The sequence below is a fragment of the Dicentrarchus labrax genome, unplaced genomic scaffold (assembly GCF_905237075.1).
Source record: "Dicentrarchus labrax unplaced genomic scaffold, dlabrax2021, whole genome shotgun sequence".
NCBI classification, from domain to species: domain Eukaryota; kingdom Metazoa; phylum Chordata; class Actinopteri; family Moronidae; genus Dicentrarchus; species Dicentrarchus labrax.
In genome coordinates, this window is record NW_026136719.1 from 17,620,488 (window position 1) to 17,641,029 (window position 20,542).

Genomic DNA, 20,542 nt, shown 5'->3' on the forward strand with positions numbered 1-20,542 from the left:
ACATGAAAAATGCATGTGCAGCCTGTCCCAATCTAGATAAAGGATCGTAAACTAATATCGCGTTTTAAGAGCTACTTACAATATTATTGTCAATTCACATCAGACATACCTAAAAAATGATATAAAGAAATTAATATATAATAGTATAAAGTTTTTATGGACCACATACCCATAATAATGATCAGTGAAGGCATGTGAAAAGTTTATGTTAGAATAAGATGAAGGGGTCACATTACTCCTCCTTTGATTTAATTTTTTTATCGGACAAAACAACGAAGTAGTTGCAGTGTTTTATAACAGCCTCATGAATCAACATAAAAAATTTCCCTTTAACATAATGTTACTTTTTGGCAGGATCCTGAATTTGTTTTACCTCCTATGCTTTCAAAATATTTGACACCTCGCTCTCATTCCATTCAATATGTCAGATTAGATGGAATATGTAAAATGTGTCTGTAATTTCAAACTACAGCGTAGGCCCGGCAGTTTCTGGAGCCATTCTGTCATTGTGCCATCAATGGTGCACTCTCTCCAAACTGAAGTGAGAATTCACCAGGGCACACATATCTCTCTCTCTCTCTCTCTCTCTCTCTCTCTATATGTGTCTCTACTGCAATCTACCTCGATCACTCTTTCCTCACCCCTTCTCCTATCTCGTTTACTCTTTCAGTCTTTCTCTTCTCATTTTTTATTTGCACCTCACCTGTATCTTGGTGTCTCCTGCTACCACATTTTCTTTTACCTTTTATCACAGTCCCTCTTTTTTCTCTTTGACTGGCTCTCTCTGTCTTGCTTTCCCTGAATGTCTGATCCTTTAATGAATGAAATGCCATTCCATCAAGATGCCACCACAGCAGTGACACAAAATAGCATTTGTTGCCTTGTGTGTGAAATTCCTTTATGAATTGGAGCCCTCTCTTTTTCCCCGGAGCGTCTTATGAAAGATAGCTAATTGCATGTCCACAATGTGCCGTCAGTCCCTGCTTCCCTAGCGCACCATTCAGAGGCAATTAAAGTGAGCTTAAACAGAGTAAGAAAGTGCGTCATCCTCTTAATGCAATTAAGGAAGTGTGTGCACACAAACATAAAGTAATACTCTGAAACACAAAAACAGGAACACATAGAAAGAACACAGGAAAAAAAGGGCAAGCGGAAATGGTTCATTTATCAGGCAATGTAAGCTCTTGGCTTGGCTTCATCATATGTGACAGTATCTTTCATAGTCTGGGTTTCATCACTAGACTATGCTGTGTTAACGTTTTAAAAGGGAAACGTAAAAGCCAAAACTGCTTTCTATCTAGATAGATTGTATTCATTTTACTTTTAAATACTGCAAAATGCTCTGTAGAAAGAAGCAATGCAGGTGCTTTCTGTATGTACAGAAATCAACATATTTCAAGCAATGAATATGAATTTCAATATGTATACTTCTTGTTTGACTTGTGAACATCAGTCATGCACCGACATTAGCATTTTTTACATTTATATTGATTGATTTAGTGTTACATCTGTCTGGTTTTAATGGACATACTGAGGTCAGTTGCTAACAACTTTGGGATTGCTGCAAAGTTTCCAATCTTGAATTATTATTCTGGAAAACCAAACATACAAATCACTGGTCATGCCTCTTTGCCCATGTTGACTAATGCTTCCCAAGCTCCTGAATACATCATGACTATTGCAGGGAGAATGAAAGTATTAAATTTATGTATTGCAGTTAGTAGCAGAACCACATTTACTAAATAAGCCTGACATTTTTTGTTGCAGGGGGTTAAAAAATCGTTTGATATAATAAACAACAAAAATCTTAAAGCACACATGCAAACAGACACAGGGTGCCTCTGACTCACAAGGTGAAATGACAGGGCTCTGGTCAGACACAGGTTATTTTCACTGTAACAGTCATGCTCCAACACTTAAATTCAAGCCTCTGACATACACTATGTGATTACAAGCACTAAATGATCAGCTAAAATCAAGCATAGGCTTCATTACAACCCTGCACACCAATTTGCGAAGTGAATAGCTGCTAGTTGTAATTCTGCATGTGCAGATGCCTTGTTATTTGTGGACAAGCCTAACTTCCACCAAGTCCTTCTTATTTTGATGGTAGACAATTTCTAATTCAAGTCATTTTACTGTGCCTATTTAGATATGTTGGGGATCGACTTGGGAAATCTCGCCATTTGTTATTCTCATTTTAGCACTTTGTGTGGTAACCTCATCTCCTCAATACCTTCATTAATATTTTTTGGAACAGCCAACCATGGCCTACCCTGGCCAGAACAGACTAACACTCTATGGAATACTGCATTACTCACTGACTCACTCTCCTATACACACTTACATGAATACAGAAGCTTATTAATAGGAAAAATAAACTGTGCTTACACAGGCCACAAGCAGTATGGCACACACAGAGTGCTATCTTTTGTTAGACATGAAGGCTCCATAATTATCACTGATCTGCTCATTATGGTGTATTACTCACCAACTGGATTTCCCAAGTTCCAAGTCAAGTTCATTGCCTTGCAAGTGACAGGACCTAAACTATCTATCTCATCTGATCTAATCTGTCTGTGAGTCACCAGACATAGAGTACACAGTATACAAATGACAATTCAAGCATTCACACTTATATTTTAAAATACACACAAACATAGCTGCTAACTTCTTTTTTTATATATATATAGTTTATGCTTTATATTTTTTAATTTGCAGTTCCCAAACTTTGAATTTCTTTGACCTTTTCAATTTTGTCTTTAGCCATCAAAACTATATGGTTATTGTCCACATGTAAAGTTCACACACACACACACACACACACACACACACACACACACACACACACACACACACACACACACACACACACACACACACCTCTAGTTATTAAGAACAGCAAGTAGTAATGCAGTATATTGTATTTCAGTGGCATTTTTGATGCTGTGAAGCCAATTTGTACCTTTTCAAGATTTAATAAAATATTTTGTGCACACAATTTCATCATCTTGTTCAACAAAATAACAGTTTCAATGTTTTTCTTGTGTTTGATAAAATCAATATAAAAACCCCTTTAAAGATTAATATTTGGCTATGGGCTCTTGCATTAAACTGAAATCGGAATATATTATTACATTACTAATGTTACCTTACAAATCCCCAAAAGGTTGAGCAATGTCTGTGACAGTGTCCTGTGTCTTGATGCTCAAAATGAACTAAAACGCCAGAGGGACACCTGTACACAAAAAATACCGCCCTCCTACACTGAGAAGATATGCCCTCCGAATGCTGTGTACTGTGGAAGCAAGACCAAGCAAGTCTGTTCTGTTGGGCTACATATATTTGTTTGTACTGTGAGAGAGCAAGGCTAGACTGTGGCCTCTGTGCCCTGAGGGCCAACAGCTCTCTGTGGCAGAGGGGACATGCTGTCTTTGCAGTGCATGGAGGGACCCAAAGGCAGAAAGTGTGACCCTAAGAGTGCTTAGGGCTCTCTTCAATTACTATGCAGCAGTGCCTCCCCAAGCACGTCTCCTCACGCAATTAAAAACTGGCCAGTTTTTTCCACTAGTATGACCCCCTGATTTTGCTGTCCTTTGCCTCCCAAATCCCCCCACATATAGACCTCCTCTCTGTACTGGGATACGTTTAATTTAAATAATTTCTTTTCTATTAAAGAGAAATGTATTTTGTATTTCAAGCAAATTGTTAATTACTGCTGGGTTATTGATTGAACTTCAGAGTGGGGCTGGCATATTGATACTGACTTCCACCTCCCTTCATCTGAGATATACATTGAGGAAGGGGAGGAAGACAGAAAGACAGAAGAATTACTTTATCTTGGACGGTATATATTGTATTTGTAAATACAATATATAATGTGATGAATAACAATCAACCAATTGCATGTATGTTTTTATTCACATGGTAGAAACCTTAAATTGGTTCATTCTGGGATTTAATTTGGATAAACCAGACTATAATTATCCCAAGACAGATGGAGAATCATACAAGTACAATTCTTTTCACAGTGCAGTTTGCTTAGGGCTACACTGTAGACCTTTTGTAGTCTTGGACAAGCTGGGCTCTAAGCCCCAGGGCATCCTGAGTGGAGCAGAATCGGAATTCAGCTCAATCCAACTGTTAGCCCAGAGCTAGCTAACACTGTTGGGTGTGCCAAATTATTCTTTAATTTAGCTGCAACATAGCAGAGTCACTACTGAAACACCAGTGGCTGACAATCTCCTGCTAGGAACACGCTAAGAAAAAAACACTGAAGGATTTGTTTCGGTCCAGGTATAACTGCTGCAAATTGTAAAGGCAAATTTGTTTTTGTGACAATAATATATGTTTACCCTCTACCATGGTACATACTATTAGAGACTATTTACTGGTTTTAGGGTTTTCTATACACACTATTTCAAAGCCATTGTAATGCAGAAAATTTCATAAACTGATAAAAATGTCACAGAAAAAGGAAATATGTTCAATTCTGTATTACATATAAAGATTGTAGTATATATTCTAGGAGACACAGAGCTGCATCTAAAACCTTTCATCACAATCTGCTTTGTAAACAGAGACTCCAAACAACCATAAATCATTGCAACAAATAATTCTAAAAATCAAAACAAGCAGGTTTCTTATTCTATAAAATGGTAGACTCTCAACATGATTTAGTAACATATGCAATATATCTGGGAATATGCCGGAGCAATGTTCAAGCCGATCCGAAAATGTGTCTAAAGGCTTCTAGGAATCTCTTCTTAAAAGTGTGGTAGATTACTTGTTTTAGCTGGTTTCGGAAATTATGCCACAACAGAGCAGACACACATGTATACTATTCATAGCCGCCTCACAATGAACTACTTGACCGCAATGGGGGCTTTGTCACCTCTGTTATTCAGCCAGCGCAGTCACCATCACTACCTATTCTGACACCAAATGTAAAGTCCAACTGCCCTCCAAATCCCTCCCAATTATAAAAGGTCCTTGAGTTGCTGTTTTGCCCCCTCTCTAGCTCCTGTCTGATTACTGAGTGTGGGGCGAGCTGCGCAGGCAATCAGCCGCAAAGCGCAGAGGACCAAGAGGACTGGGGAAAAAATCAAACCCAAAACACTGCAAAAAATAAACTAAAGGAGGACTTCTGGACCGCAATTACAGGCCATCCAGCCAGGCCTCTGCTCCAGCACTCAAGAGCTGCCGTGATTTCCGACAGAAAAGGTTATTAGTTTTTATTGGAGGAAATAGATGCTGGGTGGCTTTAAATGGCACAGTAATGCGGGGGGGCTGGAGGGAGGCCTCCTGACCCAGGTCTCCCAAGGGTCCCATTGCACTGCCAGAGGGACACACAGAAGCCATCACACACCCTCTCCCCTTCCCCCAGCACTCATGCCCTACAGCTCCTGCTTGAGCTCCAAGGCAGTGCCCTGGTCTTCGGCCTTGAACTAAACCTGGACACCCACTTCTTCTTTTTTCTGACATCTATTGAAAGATAAGCATCATTACTGATGTGGTTTCTATAGTCTCACTTTTCTTCTCTGTCCTAGTTTTAGAATATTGAGTGAGTCACGTAAAAGCAAAATTATTATTTTGAAATTAAAATTTCTTTTTGCCAGAGAGGCTAAAGTACATTTAAATTAAGTGTTTCTCACAAAATAAAACGAGTAAAACCCTAGTTTTGACTTGTGTTTAAAGAAACACTTTACATTGATATTCTGTCACATACATTTTATCTCTTATTTTCAACCTGTGTTTGTGTATATGTACACACACACACACACACACACACACACACAAGCGCGTGCCTATGCCTCCAACATAGCAGTGGCACATATGAAAACATTATCAGTGAGCAGGGCGGCTGCGTGTTTGCTTGGCTCGGTGTAATGACTGCCTGCAGATTTCCTGTCACGAGCACGTGAGTCTGCGGCTCCAGAAGGGGAAGAGAAGTATGCAACCATATTTGCCTTTGTGCTGGGCTGCCAGTGTGTGTACTCTTCTGTGTGTGACGTTATTTCAAAATGTGTAAGCTATGATCTGCCTGCACCAGATGAAGTGCTCTCCACAGGCATCGCTGTGTCAGTGTCCAGTGATAGACAGTAATCAGACGTGTGCTTTTTTCAGCCAGGAAATATACAGAAGTTACAGAAGCACAGAACATATTAGCCAGTTAGGTGTGTAAAATGCAATTACTTTGATTATATGTGTGTGTCAAAATATGTCACTGTATGTCAAAATATGTTAATGCCATCTTTTGTGAATGTGTGCATGCATGTGTGTTTGTCTTCATTGTGCTTGCTGCCCGTACTCTCCTTTCCTAATCTGTATTCAGGGCAGGTAGGCTCCAGCACGGACCCACAGCTCAGTAACTAATGGAGAGGCTGATGGGAGCCTGATGACGACCACAGGGCCATTTGTACACACACATACACACATACACGGTGCACATATACAAAAACAAACACCATGGTCATTTCCAGCCACATCTGCACCCTGCATCATGGAGGTAGTAGCCAGGTAAGTTAATTACATGACAATTTAATATTGGTGATTTTTTGCAATTTGATACATTGTATCATCTTTCTGAGTAAGTGAGTAAAAAGTACAGTGCAAGGCATCATCTTCTGCCTGTGTTGATTTGACTGCTGCTGTTGTTGCTGCAACTGCTTAGATTTCTGCCTTTAATTGCCTCCACTCCAAACTTTTCCAGCGAACCACTGCCCCTCTAAGTTGATTGCCAGGAAGTGCAGGGAATTAGAAAATTAATGTCACACCAGGGTCAGTGGATTAGAGTGGTACGCACATAAACTAGTACAATGGGTCTGTTCTGTTACCTGCAAGTAGACTTTTACACAGGTGCTTCAGTAGATTTTGTTTTGCACAACTCTTTGCCTTAGGATTAATTCACTGTATATTAGTTCCACAGTCTAACATTGATCGTTTTAAGTGGTCACTTCTGTTTTACACACAGATCTGTATAAAGCAGAAACCAAAAGATTTCCCCAAAAAACTGCTGTGTAAGGTCTTTCAACACAAACATGTAGTGTAGTAATGTATGTCTAAAGTTCCATGTACCAGCAACTGCAGCAAGCCTGTTTCTATCCATTTTTCTCCTGTCTCTGTCTTCAGTATCTGTCTCCTCTAGTCACATTTTCTTTTCCCTTCCTATCTTTTCTTTTCCTTCCATATTTTTCCCTTTCCTTTCCATTCCCTTTTCCTCCTCCTCTTCCTCTGCTGAGCTTGGGCCAAAGAGCTGACAGCCAGTGACCTAGGGGCCTCTGAGGCTCCCAGGGAGAAAGGTAATGGGCCCAACCCCGGAACGCACTCTCACTCTCGGCACACATGGGGCTGCCGGCAGCTTTGATCCAGTAGCCCCTGCTTGGGTCTCCTGACGCCTGGTGAGGAAATTCATAGGAACAACTGGAAGAGGCCTGTGTTTATTCAGCTCCTTTAATGAGGAGGGAGACGGATTATCGGGGGCCTAGATCTCCCCAAAAAAACACAAGGAAAGAAAACTGCTGCTCCTTCCAGATGTTGCTCTATCACCGGTCACTCCAAAAGAATCCGAGAGAGAGAGAAAGGAAGGCAGTATGCAAGAGGGAGAAAACTAGTGGTCGGCAGTAGAATTTCCAAGTGTTTTCTCTGTTCTTCTGTCTGGCCAGATGTGGGAGCTGGCCAGCCCTCTCTGGGTGAGCCCAAAGGAGAGCAGCCGCCCAGGCGCAGTGGGGAAAGCTGGGGGCTCTGAGAGGGAGCTTGCAGACATGTGTTAGTTTTTTTGAGGGGGGGGTTAGATGGTGTAGGTTACCAAAGCTCTCAGGCATAAGCTTTACTTTAAGCAATTTGTGCTGTCTTAAAGAGAAAAAGAAGCTATTTCCTGAGCCTGTCATACAACCTCTAATGTGTTATTTTTTAAATTTTTTACACATAGCTTCATTGTAATCCTAATTAACGAAGCGAAGCGAAGTGACGTGGGAACAGACGTATGAAGCCCATCTGTCCCAGGAATTGAAACAGAAGCCTGATCCACACATACTGTAGCCTAGCATATGACTACAGGTAGTGGAAAGGTGGAGCTCCAGTACTGGTAACCACCGCTCCACCTACAGACACAAAGCAGACCCGGGCTATGTGTCAGGCTCTTGACCCTTTTGCCAGAAGACTGACCAGATCAATACGTCTCTCTATTGTCAAACCATTTAGGAGAGGATTACGGGTCAGCCACTGGTCACAGATCCTCACACACAGAGGGCAAAGGTCAGTCTGCGGTGCACATCTACATGTGATTTCCACACATCAGATCTTGTTAAGAGTATCACCTGTGGTACAAAGACTTGTTTGGTGCAGACTGGAGTGGCGCAAGCCTCTTTCAACCCTTATCGTTTCTTTTAATGTCCCACTCAAAAGTCATCCTCACTGTAATCTACAAAACCAGACCATCCTCACCTTCGTCCTCTGAACTGCTAACCCCTCTAGGTTCAAGGTCAGGGCAGTGACAGGTTGAAGAAGTGGCCACTGTGTGTGTGTTTGTGAGAAAGCTTGTGATAGGTCAGCTGACAATAAAATTCTACTGTAATGGTCATCCAGATACATACATATCCATAAAGAACCACTGTGTGTGCGTGTGTGTGTGTGTGTGTGTGTGTGTGTAATCAAAAAAATGATCATGTACACGCACTAATCTAAGTGCACTTCACAGCTATAAAATTACACTTGAGTAGATTATTGAAATAAACAAAATAAAACACAATTTTGATGGTGTTGATTAGTATATGTGCTCAATACAGACAGCTTATTTAAAAGGATTGCTTGATTTGTGAATTATATTAAACCATCATAATCTCGTAGGGAAAAAATGACTTGTATTCATATAATGACCAGCTTGCCTTAAAATCAATCCAGCTCTGAAATAAAAAATGTAAAATCCTGTATATGTATCTAACATTTCAATTAACACATTTACGTTACACATAAGATATCCTGTGAAGGCAAGATGCTTGCTTGATGTGATCTCTTATTTTCTTAAGATTTAGGTAATTGCACACTCACATTTTTTATTTCTGATAACATATTTGTGAAGTGACTGTGATATTTAAATACAGCTTGTTTACGACTATGTCTTTGGACTGCTGCTGTCTTTTTTCACAACTTTTCGAGTTCTAAAGAGAGAAACAGAAAGAAGTAATATGCTAATTTAAACTGTGATTATATTGTATATTCATACATATCTGAAAAATAAATAAAATAAATAATAATAAATAAATCCGTTTTGTATATTCCCCTTATTGTGTTTGGGATGTTTATTTATCTTGTTTTTATTGTAGGTCAAGAACTAAATACAGACCTTTTGATTATCTTTTTTACCTAAGCTACCTTGGTACAAGTGATACAATCACTTATTGGTTTGTTCATTCATTTGTTTGAAGTGGAGCTTGACAGCCATCAATCATCACCAAGTTTATCTATTCTACACAATCACACATTATTCAGAGTAAGGACATGGTTCATCCCAAAAATGAAACCCAAAAGAACCTTGATGTGGTCTTTCTCGACAATAATACAGTATGTGTTAGAAATCATTGGATATGTGCATGTAATAGATACATATATGTCTTTCTGCACACCCGCTCTTATAATTTAAACTCTAACCCTCTAGCTGTTTTTCCTCCAGTCAAGTTCTCAATAGTTTGTTTGGAGATTAAAACTTTACTATACAATTTCTACAATTCCTCAAAGAAAGTCTTTCTCCTAAAGTCTCATACATGTGGTGAAACTACAATGAGGGAAAAAAAAGTTTCAAGAAAACACTTACCAACTGTGAAGCAGAGGAAAGCTTCCTTCACAGTCCTGAAAAACATAAGAGAAGTGTATCATTGTCCACTGTCTTCAATCATACGGTATATGCTTCAAACAATTGTCTCTAAGAATTCAAAAGTGAACCACATGTCTCACTGTTCATGTTGGTTTATTACAATTACAATCCATACCTTTTTGCCAACATCCATCTTACTGACCAATAATATCTGCCCCAAGGCTGTACTAAGCTTGAAACATGATCTTATGTATGAATGGATAAAACCTGAATAATCTGGCAAATCACGGAGAGCCATTATCACCATATTGTTATTTTGCACTCTTTTCTATCTGCAGGCTCTGTTCTGTTTGTTATGAAGTTATATTATAACCTGGGGATAAGAAAAAGACACTGCACAGACATATTATGCATAAAATACATAAAAGCCACCAGAAAGACTCCTCTCTCAGAAAACAAAAAAAACTTATATATGTAAATCACAAACTCCTCTTTTATACATCCATTGCATTCTCAAGTCATTCAAAACACTTTTGTACAGCAGCGTTGATGCGCTTTTCTTACTCTGTTTATCTTATTGTGTGTATAAATGTGAAAATGAAACATGTCCTTTTGTCACAAACACACAACACAAAAAATAAAAAGCTAATCACCATGACGTACCAAAAGCAAACCCAAACCAGTTGTGGCTGTGTGGTCATAAAATTTAAACTTTAAAGTCAAAAAGACAATTTTTGAGAGAAAAAATCTCAACTTTGAAAATAATTTCCATTCTCCTTTCATTTATTGTGAAATAATGTCTGACAGCACTGCAAACAACATACTCTAGTTTAATTTTGGTGAATAAGCCACAGCTTAGAGAGCACAATTGCTAGCTTCACACTGGCAGATGGAAAAGTTGTGCCTCAAGATACTATGAATAAAAGACAAACAGACAAATTAATTAATTAATAAATAGAATATAAAAAATCTGCACACAATATGCTGGGTTTACTATAACAGAATGAATAGCAATGAATCTACAGTATTCCCTGCAGTGTTGACATTCAGACTTCATTTTAAATTATATTAGTATTATTAATGCTGAGCTAAAACCAACACTTTCCTGTTTCTCTGTACAGTATGGTGTGATGATGCTATAGCCTCAATCAGTTTTTAACCCCTGCCCTTAGACAAGGTAAAGGCATCCATTCCCCTGACTCCAGGTCAGTAAGTAAGCTTGTATTTTTGGATGGCTGCTGCCGATTGCGTATGCACTTTAATAAGCGGGCTGCAGGTCAGGCAGATTTATAGGACCATGGTGGGGTGGAGGGACCGGACTCCCTTGGCCTCCAGCTTCCCTCTGCGCCATTACGCCAGAGTGAGATATAGTGGGATATTGATCCCAATGCCACTTCATTTCGCAATAACTATTACACGATATTCTCCCGGGCTGCGCGTGGCTCCTGATTTATGCTGCCTTGCTATTTACATTAGCAGTAAGTGTTTTTCTATACCAACTGCGGAGGGTCTTACAGCCACACAAAGGGACATGTGAACATTCACATTCTATACCATACCTGTCTTTTTGCTGGCTTTGATGCCTTTTCACCATAGCAGGGGTGCTTAACACACTGCTGCTTCCTAGGTGAGTAATGGAACCTACAGACATAAGCATATTGAAGAATACAGCCCAGCCTTTATTACAGAGGGGCGATTGACCTTGAGGCAATGTTATTTTATGTTATATTATATCTTATCTTAAATACCTGCTTGATCACATTCGCTCTTTAGACTGCTATTATATTCAGGGAGATGTTTTTGAATTATTTCATATTATTTCACTCCCACTTGCGAAGCAGTATACAGTCAGTGTATAAAAAGCAATCATAATAGAGATGATTGGTGCATCTGTGTAGAGAAACAAAATCATAATTTGTGTTAAATAGTGTATATTTGCATTTAGATATTATACTTATTTAACACATCAAATTGATTTGCAGTACACTTACCATCATACAGCACTGTAAAGTATGTAGCTAGTAAAACTAAAATAAGAGTTAAAATTCAAATGGGGACATTACCATTTATTCACTGTGCTACTGTGTGAAAATATGTCTTTGCCAGGAACACTTTTAATTGAATGCTGCCAATTTGCAAATTATATCATATGATAGAAATTGTTGTCATGATCAGACTAATTAGGATAAGCAGCCTATGCCTGCTAAACCAGCTGCATACTCCAGAGCTGGGTCTTTGCCAAAGTGCCTTCCCTTACAGTGCCAGGCTGGTGCTGAGTGTTTGTTTACCCACAGAGCAAAGCTGTGTCAATGGCAGAGTAGGAGACATGAATGGGGAGGAAGGGTGGGAGACAGACCCTGTTAGTGCTGACATTCCCACAGGCAGCCCCCGCAGGGGGCACTGCGCCTCAGATGCCGTCACTGTTACATAGTGCCACAACAGAAAACAAAAGGACTAATGACCCTTAATTGCTTTGGAGCCGTTTAAAATCAGATGAGTGTCGCCTAAACTGCAGTATGTAAATCAAACCCCCCTCCTTGTCCCTCTCCCCAGTCTACCCCCTAAGCTCTCTCCCCTGGCACAATCAAGTCTTTTTCTCATAAGGGGGCGGGCAGCTTAGCAGGCTCGCTGCCAAGTGAGGGGAGCTGGCAAGCGTGGTAATGTGCAGACACTTGTTGCTACAATGCCTGCCTGTTACGCCAGCACATGGTAGAAATGGGGTGGCTGAGGGGCGTGTGTGAGGAGCAGATGGGCATACTATAGCCTCCACGTGCTTCCATATTAAACATGGTAATAGAAAAGAAGCGTGATCTGCTCTTGCCTTTCAAAGCTGGCAGACACTGCGTGCATGTGGCATTCATTAATAGGCCCATTCATATGCAACACGAAGTTTGATTGTACACAAATGCCCCATTAGGGAGGAAGAGGTTGGTTAGTGAATGCATGTCAGTATAAGTGTGTATGTGTGTGTGTTTCTGCAAGTGCAGTTGTTTGTGCTTGTTAACATGCGTGTTTGCATATCTTTGAAAGTGACAGAGTTTGCTTTGTGTAAGCTTAAAGGGATTGTACAAGGTTCAGTTGAGTTTGTGGAGGTTGCATACTTAAGATTGAATGGTAGAGAACATTTTAATAATAGTTTCCCATAATTTTAAAGATAATCTTTTAAGGACTTGAGATGCGAGCATTTAAGATATTTAATCATAATATATTATATTACAATAAAACATATTACACTGAAAAGAAAAAGTTTTTTATCAAAACACATACTTGTAAATAATATACCTACTGAATAATATGAGCTGTTGAGTTTAAAAATAGTAGATGTTGTCTGCAGGACTGAGCCGCAGACCAGGGAAGTGTCTCAAGCCGTGACCCAGTGAGAGGTGAGCGATGTCCTCCTGTGCCCCTGGGTGTCCCACTGCTCCCACCACACCCATTAACATCAAGCCTTAATGCATTTCCTATATCTGCATGCTTTTCTGCTATATGAAGTCCCTGATGATTTAAAGACAGCAACAAACCTGTCCTATTTTCAGAGTGACATTATTGATAGACTGTCACTTCAGATTGTAGGTAACTGCTAATGGTTATTTTATGGTGCATATGTCAAATCTGATGTGTACTTTCTTTTCCCCGCTCTGTCTCTTACCCTATCTTTCTCTGTTTTATTTGAGTATTATGATTGCCTCAAGATCATTGCCACACTTTTACTAGAACAGAACAGAACACAACACAACTCTCTTACTATGTAATAACCTTAACAAAACTGACCTTTCAGGAAAATTACCTGCCAAGTACCCCTGCAAAAATATATATATTTTCTTTGATATGTTATTGATTGTAAAACTTTATCATATTATGACTTATTTGATTGTATTGTTCCCAAAGCTGACTTCTCTTGTTTTATGTGTACAAAGCTGAATAAAAAAAATTTGAAAATGATAAATGTATGGCAGCTGAATCAGGGCAATGAAACATTGATAAAGTATGTATTTAGCTTCAATGTCCATCATGCTGTTTTGAAAAGAATGCTCGAAAACAGACCACCACCTCCTCTTCACCCCTCCACTCTTTATCCACTCCAGTGTTTTCTCCCTGTGAACCTGTATCCCCTCTTGTCATGGATTAGCCTCCATACTTGCGTGAACAAAGACTCAGTCAGCATGTGTTTATGTGTTGGTCCATGTGTTCTGTGAAGAGGGGACGTGTCTCCCACTTATGTCCGGATCTTAGAGGACCCCCATTTGTTAGGCATTAATCAGAACACCTGCTCAGAGAGCACCCTGTGTCAGTGGCTCACTTTGTGTCCCAGTGGTTTCCTGGCTGCCAGGCCTTTTGTTTCACCACTTGAGTCATCAGTGTTGTTTGAAATCAATTTAACGATTGTGCCTGAGACTGATTTGAGTATGCAAATGCTGCATGGGGAGAAAAGTAGTAAGCAACATAGAAGAAGACAGGAGGGGGGGGGGAAAGACCAAGAAACAAGGAGCTGGGTAGTGTGCATTAATCTGGCATTTAAGAGCAATAAATGTTCAAGCAGGTGGGTGTAAACAGAAGACCAAAAAAAAGCTGAATTTGGTGCTACACTAAAGCAATGAACCTACCCTACCTACCTGAAGGACAAGGCATTCGAGAGAACAATGTTTGAGGGAAAAAAAGAGTAAAACGCTATGACAGGACAAGGTAGAGTAGGTCAGAGAGAGGCCGGGAAAGAAAGGGAGTACAAGAAAGAGATAGCAGAGGAAACAAATGAATAAATTCATGGGGCACAAAATGAAAAGAAAGATAGAGGGGAGTGGAGTAAAAGAAGGGGGTTGGAGTCATCAGTGGAAGATTTTTTATTGTCCGGACACAGGAGATGCACACAAAAGCACTGGGAAGATTCAATTAAGTATCATATGCAGTGACCTTATTGCCATGGTTACGGAACAGTGGAAAATATTAATCAAGCCTGCACTTGCAACAGGAGAAAGATGGTGGAAGGAGAGATAGAAGGAAGACAGCAGCGAGAAAGACAGTAAAAAAAAAAAAGGGAGAAAAGATAATGGCACAGTCTATATGTGTTTGTGCGTGTGTGTGTATTTCATGAGTACATTCGAAAAAGTCCATGACTCCTCACCAAGCTTTGGACATCTGTATGCTGACACTGAACATGGCATTTTTGACAATGGATTTGCGTCTCCTTCGTCTCCATAAATATATTTTTAAATGAAAAAAAATGTTACCCATGCTGCCATCAAAATGCGTCTGGCTCACATTTGCACAAAGAGGAGTCACAAATGTGGAATGAGCTCAATTCAGAACTCATTTCATACAGGGGTGAACTCACTTTTCAGCTCACAAAGATTTGTTTTAGCTCGCTCTCTGTATTTCAGGTTGAATTTCATGTGCCCAAATGTCTGCTGATGCTTTCTTAGTGTGGGGAAAAAAAATCTAGACTCCATCACACATGAGTGAATTCATTAATAACAAAACTCGCAAATGTTTGCCACATGAAAATGAAATGTTTTCATCCATCAATGTGTTTTTTTTTTCGTGTGTAATGGTAAACTTACACATGGTTCTAAATAAATCCTCTAAAAACCAGTGCTTGCATATTGTTACAGACTCAGACAGAAAAATTATGACGATCATTTCAATCATATTCCATTATGATGTTCCTCTCAGTCACATTTCCCTGCACACTGCAGAAGGGGAAAGTTGAAGATTGTTCTGTTTGATGAAGCTGTAGAGTGTTTGCTCGCTGTCTGCAGGGACTGTCTTGAAAACAATCTATCTGAAACTCCCCCGCTGAGCAAAATGTTAAATAAACAAAGGCGGGGATAAACAAAATCCCTCCATTTCAATGTCACTGAGAAGAAAGCTAACATTTTAATGCTGCGATTGTGGAAAGGAGGTGGCAGCTGTAACGCGATCTATGTTTAAACTTTGGACACAAGGAGAAATTATTTTGTTTCTCTCAAAATAGTTAATTAGAAATATGTTGGCTATAGAAATAGAATTGTTGTACTTGCTTCAGACATGAGACAGTACAGTCATCTCTTTTACTGGAAGAACATTTTAAGACTTCTCTTGATATCGATAATAACATAATTTTTTATAACACATAACTGTTTTTGGAATTCACAGAAAGAGAAATGAAAGAATACTGAAATGTAAAATAAAATTATACTTACCGTATAAACCTTTAAAGGTTTAATACTGACATACTTTTGGAAAAGCTATATAGTAACTGTCTGGTCACAAAGAGGAATTGACGTATAGTAGAATAACATGACAGTACAGCTCAGAGTAAACCTACCTTGTTAAATATTCTCTCTAACTATTGTTAAAGTTATACTGCGTTAACTTGGGCACATACGAACTATGGAGTACCTCAGGGTACTTTCTTTAGCCCACTGATTTTTCCCATTCATATCATTCACTGAGTATTTACTGTTTGCGACAACACCCAGCTTTTTCTCCATTGACCCTAAAAACTTTATGCAACTGGAAAAATTAGAATTAACCTTGGATGAATCAGAATTTTCATTACCATTCTTGACTTCTCAAATGTGGTTGGATTAATGACAAAAAAATTAACAGTATAGTGTGTGGCATGTCATTTAAAATGGATTATTTTTACTTTTATTATATGGTGACTTGATAACTACATATTTATTTACATATTGATGACTACGCCTTCATAAAGGCTCCTTTCCTGTCTGAAGAAATCAAGCAAGCTGCCTGAGTGGCATCTTTCAAGTCATAATAAAAGTTTGTGTCAGACTTGCTTCAAGTTGAACTGTGTCTGTTTTATACTTGATGTTGATTAAATTATTTTTGTTCTAGCATGGCATGTATACTTAATTAATTATTTAAATGATTGATTATCACAATTGCTGTAAATTGATTTTTTGTCATTCTATTCTACTTCTAGTCTTATCACGTAATTAATAAATCAATCCAGTTCTAAATTACAGCAACATGTGAAACTGTGATATATGTGCATAAACACAAGCCCATTTTGAAAATTCTGCTGGTAGACACAAGAGGTGCATACTCTTCTACCTGCTGTATGAAACTATCTTGTACAATTACATCACAATTTGCAAAGAGGTTGAAGCCTGTTATTTTGTAGATACAAATATTAAAATGATTGTGAAAAATAACTTGATGAAGTTTGGAGGTTTCATTAAAGCATAAAAATTAGTTTTAAGTTTTTGCATGCAGTTGCTAAACTCCAATGAAAAACTTCACTGAGCTGCAACACGACAGAAGTTTTTTAAGAAGTTGGCGCAAGTTGGTTCTTTTATGAGTGATTTGAAGAGTGACAGGCAGTGGTCATGCAGGAAATCAGCCAATAAAGTCATAACTGAGTGATTTGAGTTCAACATTGGTTCCATCCCCTGCCTACTCTAATCCTGAGCCCTAGTGTCTGAAATTCCTCTGCCCAACACTGTGGCAGTGCCTGCAAGGACCTATGGGTGAGACACATACTGAGGTAGGAGCGGGCCTGAGTAGAGTGGCTGTTAGTGCCTGATGTGACCATGACCACTTCCAGAAACAATTTAATTCCACAGCTTTAGCCATCTCCAGCTGATCTACTCCTCCAAGGTCATTAACTGTGCCACAGAAGGTCACATGATTAATGAGTGACAGACCCTCTGGTGCAATAACGTGTATGAACGTGGCACATTAATTAGACAGGGGGGCCAGAGAGAATGAATGACCAGGGACAGCTTGGCCCTCTCACAACCCCGTCTTTCCCAGACCCCATTTTTCATTTTCATCTGCACAAACAGACACATATAACCTATCATAATATTCCCAAAATACCACATATTCTCTTCCAAAAGAATCACATTCACTTTAAAATGTTACCAATATTTTAAACATGACTACTATCGCAACAATGTGAAGTATATTTGAACATTTAAACCGAACACACAATCACCCTGATTAAAAAAAGCAAAATGTTTTCTGAGTCTAAATGGCCACGGTTTAGTAACTAAATAGATCCAACTGCTGCTTAGAAGTGCTGTGAGCATTGGCCTCAGGTTGTTTTAGGTATGAAGCATCAGAACCTTGTGTTGTTGCAGTCCTTTTCCAGGACTATGATAAGCACTATGCATTACTGAGGGCAATCTCCAAGAGGAAATGAAACATTCTGCTGCCACAGACTGGCTTTATTAGAAGACAACAAATCCGGCCTCTCAGGATATACAGATCAGGAGATTTAATTGATGCTGACTGACTGTCAATGCACTCCTATAGCTGGGAGAAACAAGAGTGTTTAACACTGCTCCATTGTAAATAGTATTCATTTCTCAGTCTAATCAACTTAATGCAATTCCAATAAGTCCATTTCTTAGAGTGGCCTTGTTGATTTGAAACCTCATAGCCCTCTGTTTTATTTTCACCAGTGCCAACAAATGTAATGGCTGCTAAGTATATTGGCCAATAATATAAGAATGCTCTACATCCAGTGCATGCATTTCAATTTTACCTTGAGGTCATAGCATTACAGATATACCCAGTGGGGTCATTAATCATAAATACATACACTGTATGTAATAACAACCAGTAGGGAGAAATAGACTTCAGGGAAGGTTTCAGATGAGGACTTGTGTAAGACCAGGGGACACAATGGCCATCCTTGTAAACAAATCTCATCAGTTCACCCACACTGCACCTAGGTCAGTGTTTCCCCAAAGCTGGCACACAGTCAGGCAGTCAGTATATGTATATAGAAGTACACATTCCCAACTGTCATTGTCCCAGAAACATAATAAGCAGTGACAGGGTGAGCCACATTCACTCAACGCACACCCAGGAAAACTACATCTTTTGGAAACAGGAAAAACACGAGATGTTGAGATACAGTATGTGTTTGTGTAATGATGTTTTATCATGAGATGAATTCTAGGTCATACGATATTTATCTGCCGTTATGAATATGGAGGAATAATAATTTATGAGGCATGCTGATAATAAACATAATTTTGAAAGATACTGCTGACATTTTTACACTACTTTTTATAAATGAACAACAAAAATAAAATAAAAATATTCTTGCATCTTATCAAACAGTCAGAGAACCCCTTGACCCTTCTGAATAAAGCATCTCTCTGGAGATTTGACACACATCTCTCAGCACAGATCTGAAGACAGCCATGAATGTTGTTTGCCCTCTGATATATTTTTAATATTCAGATCATATCAAATATGTCCTCTTTCAATAATTGATCTATCTATCTACTAGCAACATAACACATGCTGAGCTTTGGCATGTGATTTTTATGCCCCAGTCAGTATATCTTCTTCCCTCTCTCCAGTATGATAAGGAGAGCTCCGGCTGCTCCCTAGATGTGATGCACTTGGCCAAGGGAACTACCCCGGGCATGCTCCAACAAAACCCTGCTACCTCAAACTATCTGTCTGTCGTTGACACTGTGAAGTTGCATTTGCTGTGTCCAGGCTCAAAATAAAGATAACCCAATGGTGCCACTTGATTGTGATTATTATGAGTATGATCAAATATGCATGTCCTTGTAATAATTATTATTTTTTATGTTTATTCAACAAGCAATTTAGCAGATGTAGCAACATATATTATATCTGAAGTACATCATACTGCGTGTTAGCATCATGCTTGATAAAAATGTAGGTGATATGGTAAACACAGCGGCACCATTTGTGGTTTAAAGGGGCACCAAACTATATTGGTGCAATCAATTAAGTTTCATTTATAAAAGGTCATACATGCACTTATGAATTTTTAAAATACAGTTGCTGTAAAACCAAATATCTATTGTGTATGATATATCCAAAACCATTTTTTCTAAAGGAACACAGTGCAACACAAACATATCAGAGTCTAATGGAGTGAGTGTTTTTCATCCTGTCTTTTGACCAACAGCATCTCCTGTGGTGGCTCATTTCCTTAGTGCAAGAGGTTCCCACCCTCCATTGCAGCCAGGCTTCAGGGGGCATGGTGGATAGAATGCGAGATGGAGGGAAGGAGCAAAGTAAAAGAGGGAAACCATGCTGGGAGAAAGGAAATCTTCCATGTGCAGAAGCAGAGTGGCTAGAGGACATTTCACGCTAATGGCGGCCGGGCCAATTGAAATGACTGCAGCGCTGCATGATTTGAAGGTCAGGAGACAGCGGATTATATTCCAGTGGTGGCGAAGGGGGATTGGAGGAGTAAAATGGTGCCTCTCCACCACCCCGCCCCTCCTCCTCTCCTGAATTATTGCAGAACAGCCAAGATGGAATCAACATAGCACCAAAGCCCACCATCATTACACTTACACACAGCACACCACGAAACACATAACATTGCTCCGGTCTTTTCTGCGCCCGCACATCATAATGAGAAATTCTGCTCTGGAAAAATCAGAAGCTCAGTTTGTGAAACTAAACTGCACAACTAACCACCCTGTTCCCTCTCCAGCACACTATGTTTAAACTGTGTTTCATTATGTAACCAAATCATATTTATGCTCTCCAGTAGAACCATTAAAAAAATTATATTTAGTGCAATAAGTAAGGTCAAGAACAAATTATGATACATATACTGTACAAAAGATTGCTTGTGAAGGCCAACGCATGATTGGGCTTTCTCAGTAAACTGCCAATGCTCTTATTTTTATCCTTGAGAAGGCATCATAATAAAACAATTAAATTTCCTCCTGTAGACATGGGTGACACACTGGATAAAACACCATGGCTGAAAAAGTACAATCT

At 39.3% G+C, this 20,542-nt stretch overlaps 1 protein-coding gene across 1 annotated transcript in view; it reads right to left on the reverse strand.

Moving 5' to 3' along the window:
- The window catches only part of zfhx3b (zinc finger homeobox 3b), a 235,246-nt gene that overhangs the window by 184,420 nt on the left and 30,284 nt on the right, over positions 1–20,542 (reverse strand). Inside the window, exon 2 of the mRNA XM_051378275.1 lies at positions 9,812–9,846. The gene's annotated coding sequence lies outside the window, so the exon portion shown is untranslated. The remainder of the gene's footprint in view (positions 1–9,811; positions 9,847–20,542) is intronic.